The following is an 11,274-nucleotide window of genomic DNA, read 5'->3' on the forward strand; positions in this document are numbered from 1 at the left end:
AAAACTTGCCATTTTGTTTTTTGCTGAAAGTAATGGCATTCTTCTGGCCACTCTGCCATAAAGCCCAACTCTATGGAGCATACAGCTTATTGTTATCCTATGTACAGATACTCCAGTCTCTGCTGTGGAACTCTGCAGCTCCTCCAGGGTTACCTTAGGTCTCTGTGCTTGCCTCTCTCTCTCCCTGATTAATGCCCTCCTTGCCCAGTCCATTAGTTTTGGTGGGCGGCCGTCTCTTGGCAGGTTTGCTGTTGTGCCATGTTCTTTCCATTTGGTTATGATAGATTTGATGGTGCTCCTGGGGTTCATCAAAGATTTAGATATTTTTTTTTAACCTAACCCTGACTTGTACTTCTCAACAACATTGTCCCTTACTTCTTTACAGAGTTCCTTGGTCTTCATGGCAGTGTTTGGTTAGTGGTGCCTCTTGCTTAGGTGTTGCAGCCTCTGGGGCCTTTAAAAAAAGGTGTGTTTATGTAATGACAGATCATGTGACACTTAGATTGCACACAGGTGGACATCATTTCACTAATGTTTTCTATTTCTAAAAAATAGTTTTATGTATATATTTTTCTCATTTCACTTCACCAACTTAGACTATTGTGTTCTGATCCATCACATAAAATTCAGATTAACAAAACATTGAACTTAAGGCTGTAATGTAACAAAGTAGGTAAAAAGTCAAGGAGGGGTGAATACTTTTTCGAAGCACTGTAAGTGTCATATAATGTTCTGGAATGTGATGCACATTATGCCTTTACTTTGCAGGTAAGAAAAAAAAAGCAGTGTTTACTACCTCTTTAATGCATCTATAACATGGGTGTGCACGGGCACACCCTAATCACTACACCCCTCCCCCTTGGTGCCTCCTCCCCTACCTGGCAGTGCTGCTGGCTTCTCTCCTCTCCCTCTGGTTGCTGCAGGGGATGCTTCAGGATGGAGAGCGGGGGAAGGGGCTAGTAAATATGTAATTTACAGGCCCCTTCCTTTTCTAAATGAACACACTTACTGTGTCCATAACTGAAGCATAGTAAACAGTTTACTATGCTTCCATTTGTGAATGAACATGAAGCCACTCAGCACAGACAACTTCCCATTCATTCACTGCCCCATGCAGCTGAGTCTGCAGAGAAAGGCATGTGTCTTTTGAGCTTTGGGAGGCACGCCCTAATCCAATGGGGTGCGATCGGTGGTGCGGTGTGTCACTCTGACATACCGCATCTCAGATCCGGGTAAAGAGCCTATGACGTAGGCTATTTACCATGTGACCAGCTGTGTCCAATCACAGCTGGTCACATAGTAAATAGGAAGTGCCGTTGATCGGCTTTCCTCAAGTTTTGCTCCTAACAGGCGCAAGTAGAGGAGAGCCAATCGGCGGCTCTCCTGACGGGGGGGGGGTGTCTGTGCTGGTAATCAGAGCATTGATTACCAGTGCAGGCCCTTGGGGGATGCCACTAAAGCCACCAGGGATTGCCCACCCATGGCCACCAGGGATGCCAATCAGTGCTCAGGGAGCCTCATCAGTACTGCCCATCATTGCCATCTATCTGTCAGTGCTGCCCACCAGTGCCCATAATTGCCATCTATCAGTGCCGCCCATCATTGCTTATCAGTGCCACCCCATCAGTGCCTCCTCATCAGTGCCTTTCAGTGCGGCCTCATCAGTGATCATCAGTGCAGGAAAAAACATATTTTTTTACATTTTATAACACAAACAAAAAACACCTTTTTCCCCCATGGGTGACAAGGACAAGCAATTTGATTGGCCAGTTTTATTGGGCCTTTAATCTGCTTTTGTCCTTCTGGGTGACAGATAATGCCCCTTAGCCATGGACAGCTGCAGTCATAAAAACCTCCCGAAATGTAGTAATATGCATTCTTTGACTCCTAATTAGGTTGGCCCTCAAGACCCGAGGTGGTCTTTTATTAAAATTAACCTATCTGCCCCTTTGATGTAGAAGTAAACCTGGTTTGGTCAGTCTCTGTTTTGGTCAACAACGAGATCCTTTTGAAATGCCTAATTAAATAAATAACTATTCCCAAATACCAATGTGGCCTTACACAACGTTGCCTTCCTAATGATGTGTTAAATGGACTTGTCACCTGTCTGTCCTAGAATGTCTGTCTGTATGTGAACTCATCACAATAAATGTATGTGTGTATATGATATATACACACACAATATATGTATACATATAATATATATACACTAGGGCTGAACGATAGTCGATGTGATATCAACTATCGTTCTGCAGGCACGGGCGATATTCATATCGCCGAAGCCACGATATTTAGGCATTAGGCAGAGCGGGGAGAAGTCGGGACTCGGGGGGAGGAGGAGGACTTGCAGTGACTGCGTCCGTCCCACACTTCCCTCCCAGCTCTGCCTCCAGTATCCAGCCGACCATTACTCCGCCCTGCTCCGCCCATTGTCTCTCCTGGCTGCATCGGGGGCGGGATCAGGCTGTAATGTTTTTCAATGGAGAGACAATGGGCGGAGCAGGGCGGAGTAATGGTCGGCTGTTGACTAAGAGGGAGGGCTGGAGTATGGGGCGGATTGCATGGCGGCGGAACAGTGTTTGCAGCAGGAGATGTCCGGAGCATGGCGGAGGAGCACTGCGGGACAAAGGCAGCTACCGACAGCCCGCTTCCTCTACACTCTGGCTCCGACAGAAGGCTCAGGCGGGATAAGTTCTAGGAGTGTGGTGGATCCCCTGGCAGAAAGCTGAGCTCTGCTAACTGATCCCTCCTCCGGAGACTGTCTGGAGAAATATCGCGATATATATAGTTAAAAACGAAATATCGCAATATACTTTTTTCCCCAATATCGTGCAGCCCTAATATACACACACATAAAATGTACTACACAGAGGTGTGCGGGATTATGCAGCATGTCTGCAGTTTTCTGTAAAGCTCCGCACCTAAACTTCAAGCGGAACTCTGGGCAAAAATCTTTTTACATGTCGTTATTGCTCCTTTCCTACCTTCACTGAATGTTAGCCATCTTTTGGTTCACTCAGTAGTTGCTGTGAATTAGTCTGTTTATTTTTATATTAAACCGTTTAGAGCCCATTCACACTAGCGCGACTTGTGAGGCGACTTGTGTGCCCTCAAGTCGCCCCAAGTCGCTTGACATAACAGAAGCAATATTAATCAATGAGTGCCGTCTTAATTGGCACTACTGAAGTCGCTCCGACTTCAGAAAAGGGTCCTGTACTACTTTGAGGCGACTTGTATCCGACTTGTCCCAAATACTTCAATGGGAGTCGCCTCCTTATCTTAATTGAAGCGACTTGTTATCAGACTTTCCAGGAAGAAGAAAGAGATTAGCCAGGCATTCCCCACATTGCAGCCATGCCTATATGATATATATATATATATATATATATATATATATATATATATATATATATATATATATATATATATATATATATATATATATATATATATATATGTAATGGTATATATATATTCCATTATCTCTGCTTGGTCTGTGTAAGTGGCACTGGTGGACACTGATACGTGGCACTGGTGGGCACTGATACGTGGCACTGGTGGGCACTGATACGTGGCACTGGTGGGCACTGATACGTGGCACTGGTGGGCACTGATACGTGGCACTGGTGGGCACTGATACGTGGCACTGATATGTGGCACTGGTGGACACTGATTTGTGGCACTGATACATGGCACTGATATGTGGCACTGGTGGGCAGTGGCACTGTTGGACACATACGTGGCACTGGTGGACACATACGTGGCACTGGTGGGCAGTGGCACTGGTGGACACACACGTGGCACTGGTGGACACATACGTGGCACTGGTGGGCAGTGGCATGGTGGACACTGATACATGGCACTGGTGGGCAATGAGGAAATGAGTTAAAAAAAAAAAACAGAAAAGGGGAATTAGGTCACAACACATCATATTCTGATTGGCCAAATATAAAGTCGTCTGTCATATAAGTCATGCAAAATAATTCACAAGTCTCGCTGAAGTCGCGGTAAAATCGCGGTAAAAAGTCACTCCGACATGGGGCGACTTATGGTCGCAGCAGGGTGAACTGGCTCTAATTCCCAGTGGTTTCCTGTTTGTAAGATCAGTGGTTGCTATGCCTTGTTTCCCCCCCCCCCCAGCCACTGGCCTTGTCACAGCCCACTTGTAGTCCTTTTTCTTTTCTTCTTTCCTCACTAAAGTGGGTGGACTTGGGAGTCCTGGTCTGTACCGGCCACCAAGGCAGTGTCCTAAGAATTAAAATTGAATAGCTTAAGTGGCTGTAGGTGGGATTGCTATAATCCCTAATTTTGTAACCAAAAATTATATGCTCATTTGATGGGATTTTAAAGGCCATTAACCACTTGCTGGCCGCCCGCCGCAGTTTCACTGCGGCAGGCTGGTTCAGCTGCGCGAATCGACGTAGGGGTACGTTGGTTCCCATAGGGGTACGTCGGTTCCTGAACTCTTGCCCCCACGGCGGCGGGTGTATGAAAATATAAATCAGGGAGATCTTGGCTCCGTGATTTATATTTTCATAGACCCGCCGCCGCTTTTACATTTAGTAGCCGAGATCAGGGAAGTCACAGGGGTAGGAGCGGAGATGATTTCATGTTGCAGCCGAGATGTTTTAATGTAACCGCGGCAACAGCTGATGTGGTGTAACGTTACAACACACTACCGTGAAAATTCCCTACCCTCCGCAGCTTCGAGCATGCACACTGTTAAGCTGCTCAGCTGTTCAATGACGTAGGTGCACCGGAAGTGACGAGGGTAGGGTTTTTTCACGGAACACCGGTTCACATTTCTGCGATGCGGGAACGCTGCGAATATACAGCGTGTTCCCGCATCGCATCTGCACCCCTGGCAGTTCCTGCCATATGCGATACGCTGGGGGTGTCAATTAAAAGTTAACGACACCCCCAGATCAGATCGCATATTGCGATCTGAAAGTTCGCACAGAATCGGATCGCACTAGTGTGGACCACCATGCGATCCGATTCTGCTGAAGGGTCCTGTGCGAGTTGGATGCGATTGTGGTGCAAATTCATCCATACAAACTGTATGGCTGAATTTGCACTGCCCAGAGATCGCATGTAATTTTAGGAGCAGTGCGCTCCAAATTACATGCTATCTGTGATCACACAAATGTGAACCGGCACTTAGGCCCCATGCACACAGGGCGTCAGAAAAAACGAGCTGCAGAGCCACTTCTAACACCAGAAAAAAGCAGCTGTAAAAACGTGCTTTCAGTAGCTTTTTCCATTGGCGTTATTGCACGTTTGGCCACGTCGCTTTTAGCAGCGTTTTTTCTGCCTCCATTCAAAATCAATGGTTCCCTATGGGAGCCTATTGATTTGAATGGAAGGCGCATCGCAAGTCGGATCAGGATGATCCGACTTGCGGTGCGACTTGCGCTGTGAGAATCTTGAGGGGGAACCCCACGCCAAAATGGAAAAAAAATGGCGTGGGATTTTGAATGGAAAAAAAAAACGTATAATGTGGCTTAACGCACGTTAAGCAACGTTATTCAGCCTTTAGCAGCGTCAGACGTTTTTAAAGCTTGATGCTGCAACTCCAGAACGCACTAGTCCTGTTTTTTTTTTTTGCAGCTATTAAACGCCTATGCCACTTGGAGATCCTAAAAGCTCTATGTGTGCATGAGGCCATAGAATAACATGGATGGGCGTTCTGCAGCTGCAAAAAAAAACGTCTGACGCTGCTAACAGCAGCTGCAACGTTGTGCATGGGGCCATAAAAGAAGGTCTTATAAAAACATATACAATTTTGTGCATAAGAAACCAACAACAAATATCCATAATGAGTCTACCAATGAAAGGAGTGCAAAGAAGTAATATTCCCCAACTACTTGCTGTCCAGTTCCATTGAGGGTTGAAACAGCATTGATGTTTTCCAGTGGTCGGGAAATCCATTGCGTTTCAAAGTGCTGTATTGAGGCAAAGTCTCCATCATACACACCCACTTTGGGGCAACTAAAGAGCTCTTTTCTTGGCGAGTTTGAACTGTGCAATACATGCGGCAGAGTCCCACTTTTAAATAGTCTGCACTTTAGAAAAAATTCTGACACTGTCCATTGCTCTACTGCCCCACTGACACCATCCACTGGCCCCCTAAAAGCATTTTGGAAAAAAAAAAATACTAAAAATTAAGTTGTAAAAATAAAATAAAAATAAGGAAACGTTGACACCATCCACTGCCCTACTGACACCACACACTCTGTCTTATCTGATAGTGAGGATGCTTCCTCCACACCTGTAGCTGCGCACGAAAAGGTGCTGGTGGACGCACTGATTGTGTCTGTGCGTGAAACTTTAAAAATGGAGGATGCAGCTGAAGCTGCGGTGGAGATGGCTGTCCCCTTTGGCACTCAGAAGTGTTTCCTTATCCCTCCTATTTTCACAGATTTGACGCAACATAGTGGTTCCTAAATGCTTTGCAGTGAGGTACCCCTTTGAGGAGTCCCTCCTTAAAAAATGGAATGTTCCACCGATGATCAACCCCCCCCCCCATTTCCAGGTTGAATAAGGCGACTATGATTACGGTTGAGGAATCGCCAAATCGCCATCTTCTAAAGATTCAGCTGACAGAAAAGCGGAAACTGTAGCCCGCAGTAAGTTCACTGTTGCTGGTTCGGCGCTTACTTTACTATTGCCCTGGAGTTAAAGACTCTGACTGAGTGGGCTAAACTTTTGTGACCTGGAGGGTGAGCAGCTTCCCCCTGCCTTTGCTGAACTGGCGGACTAGTTGGTCCAGGGGCTGCAGTTTATCTGTGATGTCTCTTTGGATATGGCTCCCCATATTTCTAGGCTGTCCGTTTTGGCAGTGGTACTTAGACGTGTATTGTGGCATAAATGTTGATCTGCAGACCAGAGCTCTAAAAAAACCTTTGACTGATTTACCTTTTCAGGACGATCACCTGTTTGGGGTTTCCCTTGACGACATCATTAAGAGTCTCACAGGAGGGGCAAAGAGTACTTTTCTTCCGCAGGCTGGTAAGGGTAAGGAACCTTGTAGCAAACGTGGCCCATCCTCGGCTCACAAGAAGTTTTTTCTTCCTTCAGGATCCACCGACAATGGTTCAAAACCTTTCAAGTCCTCGGGAGGTTCCAAGCAGCCCTGGACTGGCAAGCCAAGAGCGGGATTCTCTTGCCCCACGGACAAGGCTCATTCAGCATAAAGGTGTGCCTTCACCCTTGCCTGGGGTGGGGGATGTCTTTCTTGGTTTCCGGGCCCGTGGACCTCCTTGGTACAAGATAAATGTGTCCATGAAGTGATACGGTCTGGCTACAAGATCAAGATTGTTTTTACCCTCCAGAAAGGTTCTTTCCTTCCAATGTGTGTCTGTCCTCAGACTGATTTGCAAGCTCTCCCTGGGGCGGTACAAGACCTGCTGCTTCAGGGATGTGATTGTCCTGGTTTTGGCCTCGGAACAGTTTCGGGTTTTTTATTGAAACTTGTTCACGGTCCAAAAGAAAGAGGGCAGGGTGTGTCCGATTCTGGACCTCAAGGCCCGGAACTGTCTTGTGCGGGTACAGGCGTTCAGAATGGAGTCCATTCGCACGGTGGTGGCATCCCTACATCAGGGGATTTTCTTGCCTCTATCTACATCAAGGATGCTTACTTGCACATTCCAGTATGTGCGCGGCACTAGCGCTTCCTCCTCTTTGCTGTAGGAGAGGAGCACTATCAGTTCGTGGGGTTACCCTTTGGTCTTGCTTCTGCTCCTTCGGCCTTCATGAAAGTGTTGGCCCCGGTTCTGGTGTTGCTATGTCAGCGGGGGATTGCAGTACTGGGCTACTTGGACGATCTCATCTTACGAGCGGAGTCTTGCGCTGCTCTGGTGGATGTGGATATCACTATACAGACCCTGAGGGAGTTCAGTTGGCTTCTGATTTACCAGAAGTCTGCTCTGCTTCCCTCCAGAAAATTGGATTATTTGGGTCTGAGTCTAGACTCCACTCTAGCCAGAGTGTTTCCTTCCTCCAAATAAACTCCAAAAGTTGCATGCTGCAATTCACTTTCTGCTGTCCAGCAGACAGCCATCCCCCCAGACTTGCATGCTGGTCACCTAATGGTATCTACCTTCAAGGCAGCTCTGTTTGCACAGTTCCATACAAGGTCCATGCAAAGGTAGATCCTGGTATGATGGGACAAGTGTCCGAAGTCTCTGGACAATCAGATCCAGCTGAGCCAGAAACCAAAGGATCTCTGGTCTGGTGACTTTGCTCTCTGCCTCTTTGATAGGGCAAATTGCTCCTCCCCTTTGTATTAGACAATGGTCACCACGGATGCCAGTCTGTCCAGGTGGGAAGGTGTCCTGGGTCGGAGCTCTGCTCAGGGTGTTTGAACACTGGAAGAGTCCAGACTGCCGATTAAATGTCTTGGAACTCTGGGTGATCAGTCTGGGCCTGGATCACTGGATGCATAGATTCCGGGGCTTCCAGTGCGGATTCAGTCAGGCAATGCCAAGGCGGTGGCTTCTAGCAATCACCAGGGCAGAACAAAGTGTGTTGGTAGCCCTGGAAGTAACCGGCATTCTCTAGTGGGCAGAACACCTCATTCCAGCCCTCTCTGCTGTACACATTCCAGGAGTGGAAAACTTGCAGGCAGACAACTGGCAGGCGGGACTATCTGTCGGCAGGCGTTGGACCAAGGGGAGTGGTTCCTTCATCTGGACATTCTGTTGGCGTCCTGGCTCAACAGAAAAGTTCAGAGGTTTGTGGCATGGTCACGGGATCCTCTGGTTGCCGCTACAGATGCTCTGGGGGCTCCGTGGCCCCTCCTCTCAAGCTTCTGCCAAGGCTCTTGTGCAAGTTTGAGGCAGAAGGGATTCCGGTCATTCTAGTGGCCCAGAGTGGCCTCGCCTGTTTTGGAACGCCCACCTGGTGCGGCTGGTCACTGATGTCCCTCGGAGACTGCCTTTCACTGAGGATCTTTTGTCCCAAGGGCCAATCTTCCATCCTGCTTTACAGTTGCTTGCTTTGACAGCTTGGCTGTTGAAAGCCAGGTGCTGAAAGACAGTGTCCTGGGTCAGTGATTCCTACACTGCTGAAAGCTAAGAAGCCTACCTTCTAGGAAGATCAGCCATTGTAGGTGGAAAGCATACATCTCGTGGTGTGAGTTGATTGGTGTTCACCCCTTTTTCAGTGGCTCGGATCTTGACCTTCCTTCAACGGAGTTGAGCAGAATTTGGCCTTGAATATCATCAAGGGTCAGTTGTCAGCCTTGCAATCTTCTTTCAATGACCCTTGGCCATGCACTCCCTAGTGCGTACCTTTAGTCAAGGGTTCGTCATCTGACTCCACCGGTGCATTCTTCCTTGGCATCTAAACTTGGTGCTTTCAGTTCTCCAGAAGCCTCCCTTTGAAAATATTTGAAAAAAGATTCCCCTGCTCACAATGTTTTTTTGGTGGCTATCACCGCTGCTGACAGGGTGTCGGAACTGGTGGCAATATCCTGTCGTACTCCTTACTTGGTAGTAGTCCATATAGATAAGGTGGTTCTTCACTCATGTCCGTCGTTCCTAAAGTGGTCTTTGATTCCCATTTGAATGAAGACATTGCGTTGGCTTCCCTGTGTCCCAGGCCCAAACATTCTAAGGAAGTTGTGTTGCATGCCCTGGATGTGGTTCGGGCGATTTGGGTGTATCTGGCAGCTACAGGCTTTTCGGAGGTCAGACTGAGGTCAGTTGTTTTTTGTTGAGCTCCTGGTACCTGATTTGCTATTTTTTGGCCTTGGGCTTTTTTTTATTGTCCCAACCCTCATGTTTTGGCACTGCTTTGGGACGTCCTAATGGTTCAAGAATCCTGGAGAGCTGTGTCTGTGAATGAACAAAAGAGAAAATGGGATTTTGACTTACCGTAAAAGGAAGCAGGAAGAATCGGATGGTCAATAGCAGGGGGTGATTGCGGCGGGTGAAGAGGGAACAATTACAAGATTCCATCTCTTGTATGTGTCTCCCTGCAGCTGCTGAAAGCCAGTGGGAGGGAGAGGAGAAGCTCGCTATCAGCAGCTGCAGGGAGAAACACACAGTAGATCGGTCCCACCCCCCTGGCCCACTGACCCCTCCTAGTCAGCATCTGCTTCTTCCTGCTGCCCTTCCTTATCTGCAGCTCTGCAGTTGAGACACCGTAACAGACAGTACCTCTCTGCTCTCCTTTCAAATGCCTGTCACATGGAGTGCAGAGCGATGCTGTCTGTTTCCTTTAGGTTAGGTGCAGGGCTGTGCGGAAAAATGGAGACATGATGTATAACTCTGCTCAGCTCCGCAAACATCACACCTGCGCTTTCATGTAAACCAGACACATTGGAAACAATTGTTTTCTATGTGTCTTGCAGAGATTTTCGCTTTTCTAAATATGCAGATCCTTGCATATGGTGTGAATGAAGCCTAAATGCCTAAAGATGCATATGTGTCCATAATGATGATTTATTTCCCCCTTTGTTTAAACGTAATTTACACACTTACAAACGTGTATACTTGCATTTACTGTGTAAGCGTATAAAGCACATGTTCTTCGATGCAAATTTTTGGATTCTGTAAGGCTCGGTTCACACTGGTGCGATGCAGGAACCCTGCAAATCCACTGAATCACCAAATCCAGTGAACAGCCACGCAATCTGATTCTGGCGCGGACCAAAAAAAGGGTCCTGCACGAGTTTGGTCCGAATGTTATGCAAATTCAGCCATACAGTCTGTATGGCTAAATTTGCATGGCAGACTTCGCATGTGATTTGCACAGCAGTGCGGTGCGAATCACATGGGATGTCTTAACATCGCTTTAGTGTGAATCGGCCCTTATGGATCTCAATGCAGTGTATGTTTACGCACCACACATACAGCAATGCCCCTGTGTTCAGATCATTAAAAGAAAACGTGGGATTTTATTCCTGTGTGCATGAGGCCTAGAGGTACTGATATCCACGTATAAGTCCAGATATTCAAAATAATATAATTGTGTTTTATTCCGTACTGTATAGAAAAGTTAGAACATTGCAATTTGCTATAGACCGTATCTAAACAACATGCACTAGTGGAGGAAAAAAAACACATTTTTTTTTTTAAACCATGACATTTATTGCAGGAGTTTTTTTAATTGTCAATTCCATATGGGCACATAGGAGGTAGCTATATTTTGAACACATTGCGCAATCAGCACCTTCAAGGGCCCAGGCAATCTAAGTCCTAACATATTAATATCAAAATATATTCACTTCAATTCAGCGTCCTTCTTCCTTCTTTTTTTTTTTTTTTT

The sequence above is a fragment of the Pelophylax lessonae genome (genome assembly GCF_965119305.1).
Source record: "Pelophylax lessonae genome assembly, chromosome: 8".
NCBI lineage: Eukaryota > Metazoa > Chordata > Amphibia > Anura > Ranidae > Pelophylax > Pelophylax lessonae.